Source organism: Cornus florida, unplaced genomic scaffold (assembly GCF_030987335.1).
Source record: "Cornus florida cultivar Cherokee Brave unplaced genomic scaffold, ASM3098733v1 CherokeeBrave_3.0.0_Hap2_Chr01, whole genome shotgun sequence".
NCBI lineage: Eukaryota > Viridiplantae > Streptophyta > Magnoliopsida > Cornales > Cornaceae > Cornus > Cornus florida.
This window is the reverse complement of record NW_026775571.1, coordinates 57,593,636-57,601,449: the sequence shown is the minus strand read 5'-3', so window position 1 is coordinate 57,601,449 and position 7,814 is coordinate 57,593,636. Positions and strand designations below refer to the sequence as shown.

The 7,814-nt window shown below is 39.7% G+C and overlaps 1 non-coding gene across 1 annotated transcript; it reads right to left on the bottom strand.

Moving 5' to 3' along the window:
• Positions 1-439: 439 nt before the first annotated feature.
• On the bottom strand, positions 440-549 carry LOC132283825 (small nucleolar RNA R71). The gene has a single exon (XR_009472149.1). It is a non-coding gene; the product is annotated as a small nucleolar RNA R71 (small nucleolar RNA).
• Positions 550-7,814: the final 7,265 nt, after the last annotated feature.

Below are 7,814 nucleotides of genomic sequence, written 5' to 3'. Positions count from 1 at the left end.
AATGTATGCACCACAACCTCCCATCATCAATCAAGGAATTCAAAACCAAGGTGTTCATGTTGCACCTCAAGTAGCTAATCCACCTCTTGCTTTAAGAGACCATTATGAAATTAATGAGTATAATGCACCTACATACATCCAATTGCCTCCATTTAGAGCACATCATTATGAAATTAAGCCACAAACCATTCAAATGCTTCCTAACTATCATGGACTTCCAAGTGAAGAACCTTACAAGCATTTTGATGAGTTTCTTGAAGTATGTTCCACCGTAAAATATACGGACATGCCGGAAGAAGTCTTAAGGCTTAAACTTTTTCCATTTACCTTAAAAGACAAGGCAAAGTATTGGTTTAACAATCTTAGGCCTTTTTCAATCACTTCTTGGGCAGAAATGCAACAAGAGTTCTTTAAGAAGTACTATCCGGTTTCTAAGACCAATTCCATGAGAACTTCCATTTGAGAATTCACACATGGGGATGGAGAAACGTTTCATGAGGCATGGGAACGCTTCAATGAGTTGCTTAGGAAATGTCCACATCATGACATGCCCAAATGGCAACTAGTTCAATATTTCTTTGAGAGCTTATCGGACAATTATAAAGGTATGGTTGATGCTTCCATGGGTGGCTCATACATTGATAGGCATGAAGATGAAGTGTGGTGTCTTTATAAGAGCATGAGTGAAAATTCTTTGCATAGAACATTATCATCCAAGAATGGTAGAAATTCACAAGGTAGGAAGAGTGTTGGCTTACATCAAGTCGACCATTCAAATGAAATAACCGCCGAAATGAAGTCTTTATCTCAAAGGTTTGATTAATTTTTTATTAACCAAAACTCAGCGAACCAAGTATCTTCTTTCCCTAACCATTCTCATCGTGCATCAAATGAATCATGTATGACTTGCTCTAGTGTTCTTCATTCTACTTCTCATTGTCCTCACGGACAAGTGCAAAATGAACCTAATGAACAAGTCAATGCAGCTTTTGTGAACCAAGAGAACAATCCTTATGGTACTCATTATAATCCAAGTTGGAGAAATCATCCGAACTTCTCTTGGAAAAACCAAGGAGAGGGCTCAAACCCTTCCCAAGGCGGTTTTCAAGGGAAGTACATTCCACCTCCACTTCAAAACCAAGGATCCCAAGGTTATAGGCCGTACCAATCACAAGGGAATCAATTTGCGAACTCTCATTTTCCAAACCAATCTTATTCCCAAGGAAATGCTAGAAGTCCCGCTTTTGAAGAGAAAGTTTTAAATGCTTTGGGCACTTTAGAGGCAAACACTCAATTGTTACACTCCCATTCTTAATCCATTGCGAAGCTAGAAACCCAAGTAAGGAAAATAGCTAGCACTCTTAATGCAAGAGAGAAGGGAAAGATGCCTATGAATTTCCCAATCAAGCAACAATGTGTTGTGGAAACCCAATCCTCATCGGAAGGGTGTACCATAGAACATGTCAATGCGATGACCACCTTACGGAGTGGTAGGGTTGTGGACAATCAAGTAGAAGTGTCCAATGAAGAGAGTGAATCGGTGCAACCTCAAGTTGTCACCTGTCCTGTTTTACATCCCATTCCTTTTTCATTGCATATACATGATCTTGTGAATGAGAAAGTCTTGAAAAATGTGTTTGAAAAAGAAGTTTTGAAAAATGATGTTGAAAAAGTTTTGCTGAAAAATGATTTGAAACAAAGTGATTTGAAAACTTCTTGTGTTGAAGAGAGTTCAAAAGAATATTCTGAAAAATTGTTTGAAAAAGCTCAATTTCCAGATGCCTTAAAAGGATCCATTTCGAAGGAAAAGCAAAAGGCAAAAACCAATGAAATTATGGAAATGTTTAGGCAAGTTAAAGTTGATCTTCCACTTTTGGATGCAATCAAGCAAATTCCGGCTTATGCCAAATTCTTGAAAGACTTGTGCACCCAAAAGCGGAAGAACAAGAGCCAAGCACCAAGAAAAGTGATTTTGACCGAGCAAGTGAGCTCAATTTTGCAACATAACACTCTTTCAAAGTTTAAGGACCCCGGTTCACCCATTACATCATGCATCATTGGTGAACACATCATTAATCGGGCGCTTCTTGACTTAGGAGCAAGTGTTAACCTTCTTCCATACTCGGTTTATGTCAAATTGGGCCTAGATGAATTAAAACCGATGTCCGTAGTTTTGCAACTTGCCGACCGATCTATCAAGAAGCCTAGGGGTGTTATTGAGGATGTTTTGATTAAAATTGATAAATTCTTCTTCCCGGTTGATTTCGTTGTCATAGACACGGAACCGGTCCCCAATCCTAAAAGCCAAATTCCCGTTATTCTTGGCCGTCCTTTCTTGGCAACCGCTAATGCCAACATCAATTGTAGGACGGGGATAATGAAGATCTTATTTGGCCACATGAAGGTGAAGTTGAATATCTTCAATCCCACACCCAATTCATTTGACAAATATGAAGGAGAGTTTAATGTTGTAGATAAATGTCATGATCTTCAATGTCAAGGAAATGAGCTTTTGTGTAAGACCAAAACTTCAAAGGGATCATTTTCAACCTTGCATTCTCAAAGTGTTATTTCAAATTCTTGCTTTGAAAGGGCATGGAAACCCAAAGGTTGTGATTACATAGACAAAGGATCAAAAGTTTCTTTTGAGCTTAATCCAATAAGTTCTTCAAAGAACCATTTGTTGGGTGGAGTTCAAAGCATCTATCACCCCAACAAGGAGGGGATACATTATAAGATCTTTGATCCGGGCTAAAAGAGCCCAATGTCTTGCTAGAGACGTTAAAGACTAGCAAAACATTTCGTAGGGTGTCAAAACCCTATTCCTCCCTCATTTCTATTTTAAATTTCATTTCTTGCGAAGTCCAGATACTTATTTTTGGTTCATATGCATTGCTATGAACTGTGATTAGGATTGCATGAATTTTTATGTTGTGATTGAGTATTTTGCATAAGTTCGATCGATCTCAAATGAGAGTTCGATCGATTGAACTTCCACCTGCATCCAACACTTAGAAAAATTTTCGACCTACATCCACCTGCATCCAAATCACCTCTCTGCCCCATCGTCTGAACTAATTCTCAGATCAATCAGAAGACCTTAGATCGATCCAACTTCAAAGTTTGATCGATCCCGTGCTCCAAGACTTAGAAAATTTTGAGCCTGCATCAACCTGCATATTTCAGCTCTCTGACTCATCGATCGAAAACATTTCAAGATCGATCTGAAGTTCTTCGATCGATCGAATATTCAAGTTCGATTGATCTCAAGATCCAACACTTAGCCAATTTTCTGAGCCATAAACCTGCATATTCTTACTCTCTGTCTGATCGATCGAACTCTTGTTCTGATCGATCTCAGTTCTTCATTTCATTATTTTGACTTTATTTTGACTTTTCAAATTTCAAAAATCCAAAAATATTTTCATTTTATTTTATTTTATTTTCATTTTATTTTATTTTATTTTATTTTTCAAAAAGTTTTCAAAAATACAAAAATATTTTAGTTTATTTAGTTTTTAATTATTATTGTTTATTCAATTTATAAAAAAAAAAAAGGAGAAAAGACAAAGTTCGATCGATCTCAGTTGAGGTTCGATCGATCGAACTCTGTCGGGGATGTTTTTAAAATAGAAACCGAGAGTTGTGAGATCGATTACAAAGATCGATCCAACTCTCTCAAACTTTAACCCCCTTCTCTCTTTCGTCATCGCCACTGTGCACGCTCCATCTTCCTCATCTCCGATGACACCTCTGGCGACATCAAGCTCACCCCGAATCTCTCTCTCTCTTTTTATCGCATCTCGGATCTCACTTCTTCTTCATCTCCACTTCTTTCTTTGGTTGAGGTAAGATCCGAGGCTTCATTTAGGTTTTGAAGCTTAGATTTTATACATAGATGCTTTACATGTTCAATCCATGCCATTTTCATGATAAATCTACCATTGATGAGCTTCGAAACACTGAGTTTATATATGTATATATGTGTATATGCTTTGTATTTAGATTCGATTTTGGGAGTATGGGCCTTGTTTGGGTGATGGTAATTGATGATTTGTTGTGTTGATGGGCCCACGACCATGTCGTGAAGGCCCCGTGCCATCCACGTCACAGATCTGTGACTTTTCAGTTTTTATCTTCGCACAGTTCGATCGATCGAACTTCAATCTCAGATCGATCTTGAGAGATCGATCGTACTCTTACCTCAGATCAATCGAAGTTTTGAGATCGATCTCAAACCTTTTTGTGATCGATCGAACTTCACAGATCTCATGCACACACTTCATTCATCATGTATTATGTTCATGCTATCTCATATATGCCCAATGCCTGTGATATTTCACATTGGATGATTTACATTGTTTAGCATGCTTCATATCCTATCACTTACATAGATTCATGTCATCTATATGATTTGTCTATCTTATTTGACATGCATGTTTCTATTTTGTGCTTTCAATTCTTAATTCTGGTACTGACTCCCCTTGCAAATTTTTAAATTATTTTTCAGGCCATGACTAAGCGCAAGACTGTAGCCCGCGGTCACTATCACCGCCGGGGCAGGCACAATTTTGATGCCGAGGCCGATCCTTCTTATAACCATGACCATGCACAGGAGGAGCCGTTACAGCCTACTTCACCTCAGTCACCTGCTCATGAGGCTGAGGATGATCATATTCCATCTCCTTCTCAGGCTCAGGTTACGTTTACACTATCACTATCTCCATCACATGCTGGAGCTGAGCACTTCCCATTACCATTTCCACCACACCAGCCAGCTCAGCCAACTCGAGAGCATGATAGGCCTGCACCTAGATATGCGCATATGACAGTGGACCATGAGTCAGTGTTTGACACAGATTTCTTCTCCAGATCGGTGCTGACTCGATTAGCTTACCATGATATTATCCAGAGGGGCCTTACAACTATTCTTGCCCCAGTTACTGAGCCAGTCTACCCGCGGCTGGTACGGATGTTCTTCCAGAACCTTCGATCGTCCCCACGTACCACGACAGAGCTGGTCACTACTATAGATGGCCATCAGATTATGATTACTGTGGACACATTAGCGAGATCATGCCATTGTCCACACCGATGCCCTCCGGAGCTACAGGAGCTATATCCGAGGCTATACAGGCCTTCTTATGCCGACATGGCAGTATTTCTTACAGGTCACCATGTCGATGGGTAGACTTTCGCCACCCGTACCTTTCTTCCAGTCGACCTATGGTTCTTTGATTCCGTTCTCTTTCGGAATATATATATGGCCAGGCACAAGTTTCAGCGGCGAGGAGACTATCTGACAGCCCTCTACGTATTTTATACAGGCCACTGGGTATCTATCCCTGCGCTCATCTGGAGCGTGATGAGGAAGCTCTTCGACGAGTATATCAGCAAGGAGAAGCCCGGAAGGGCTAAGTCTCTCCCTTTTGGCCACCTTATCACCCAGATACTTATTGATCAGGGCTATCCTTTTCATCCTCGGGAGCACCTTGAGAGAGGTTCCTGTCACTTGTTGAAGAAGGACTGGGACAAAAGCTACAATGCTATTATCACTAGATTGCAAGATCACGTAGTATTGGCTGTAGAGGAGCTCGAGGCTGAGGAGGCTGAGGCAGCAACGGCAGCAGCAGATCCCGTAGCGGACGACGCACCAGTCGATCCAGCTACCAAGCACATGGACATTGATTTAGAGCGCCCTGCAGACGCTACAGAGCAGCACTCTCCAGCAGGGTCGCCCATTCACGAACAGGAGCAGACTCAGGATTTTCATTCTTCTGACTCTTCTATACCTGAGGCTCCAGATCAGACCCCGGGCTTTGGAGTACTCCTGCAGACTCTTGAGGATGCTGTTGTTGCTATACGAGCTGATCTTACGGCCCATAGAGCTGATTTTGCTACCTTCCGTACGGATGTCGCGACTATGTTCCGAAATTTATCCAGAGATATCCGCAGAGCCCGACCTGCCCGTCCTGCCTCATCGTCCTGAGATTCCAGTTTCTTCTATCTTTTCATGATCCTTCTCTACTATTGATACTTTACTTTTGTCACTGTATAGTACTATTATTTTTACAGCCGGTCTGTCGGCTTAGATCTTTTGATATTCCAGTACTTTATTTTCTATTTATGCATGCTTTTATTATGGATGTCATATATTATATTCTCATATCTGTATGTTTGACTCCATCAAGTGCATCACAGTGACTTCAGTGAGAGAGTGCTACCCGATTTTCAGGACCACCCTTATACCTCTTTCATCTCTTTATCTGTTTATCACATTTACACTTGCATGTCCACCATGCACTGATTATCCCATTTTGTAAACTAATGAGTTTATCCAAGTGCCATCTTTTCAGGACCACAATTAATCCCAAGTTTGGGGGGGCCATGCCACCCACTTTGGATACTTTAGTCCCGATCATTATTGCTTAGTTGCACTGGTATACTCTTTCCTTTGTTCTCTTTGCACATTGAGGACATTGTGCCATTTAAGTTTGGGGGAATGGTGCTTTGCAGTGTTAGTTTTAAATTCAAAATTTTGAGCATGACTTGTGTATTTGAGGGATATTTCTATGATTTGTCCATATCTAGCTATGATTTTGATCTTTTGAGGACTATATTGCTTAAAATTTAAAAATTGCTTGACTTGAGAGTCTAATACTCCTTGTATGCATTATGGATGCCATTTAGGAGTAAATTTTTCGAAAGATTGATATCTTGCTTGCACTTGTGGTCCACATCATCTTGATTTTGTGATTGTTTTGAGATTCATTCTAGTATTCTATACTAGCACAGACATACACTAGCATTCATTTGTGGGGTACATACTTTGTTGATTATTGAATTGGTTATATCCTAATTGAGCTAGTAGTGTATTGAAAGCTTTCATTCTTGATAAAGGTGGATAACAACCCCTTTTCACTAAATAGCTGGGATTTTAGCCTCATCAAGCACTGAACTTCTCGCGCCAAAAGGTGGAGGGCCCAAATTCTAGGTTAATAATTGATTGTTCAAAAAAAAAAAAAAAAAAAAAAAGCGCAATAAAAGTGAGGACTTCTCCCAAAAGATGAGAAGTGGGAAATGATTAAATAGTTGTTGTCTTAATTTGTAGCCTAGTTGATTTGAGCTTGTAAGTCCGTAGGGGTGTTTGAACGCCTAATGCCCTAAAGCCGTCTGGTTTGGGAGTCATTGACCTAATGCTTGACCTCATGAATCGCTAAAAAGCTTAATAGATCAACACATTACACTATACTTCCATCTTTGATTCTAAAAAAAAAAATCGAGTGAAAAGAATAAGCACACCTAGAACAATAAAACTTTAATAAAAGGTCTATTTTTTGTCTTGATGATCGGTACTAGAGTTGTGTGCTAGTTTGAGGATAATGATGTGATCATTTCTTTAGTTGGCTAAGATAGCAATATATTTGATGCCGGTCCACTCAAAAAGGATTCTAGAGTTGTTTTGATTTGTATGATCATTTTCTTGATGTGTGGAGGACCATACTTGCTTACTTGATGTTGAGATTTTGGGAGATTATTTAGAAATGTTTGAAACATTGCATACTTGAGGTAGTTTTCTCCCAATGCTTGTTTGCAATATTGGTGCCTCTTTTGAAAGAATGAGTTTAATGTTTGTGGGTATCATTTCTGGAAACCCTCACGAGACTTCACTCGTCCACTAGGGATAACCTAGGGGTTTAAAAGGCTTGTTGCATGTGCTAAGTGCAATCGTGTTCCCTACGAAAGTGGCGTTATTCATTTATTGCTTTCTAGTTCATACTTGTATAGTTGTTTATTTCATTCCTTTACTTTCT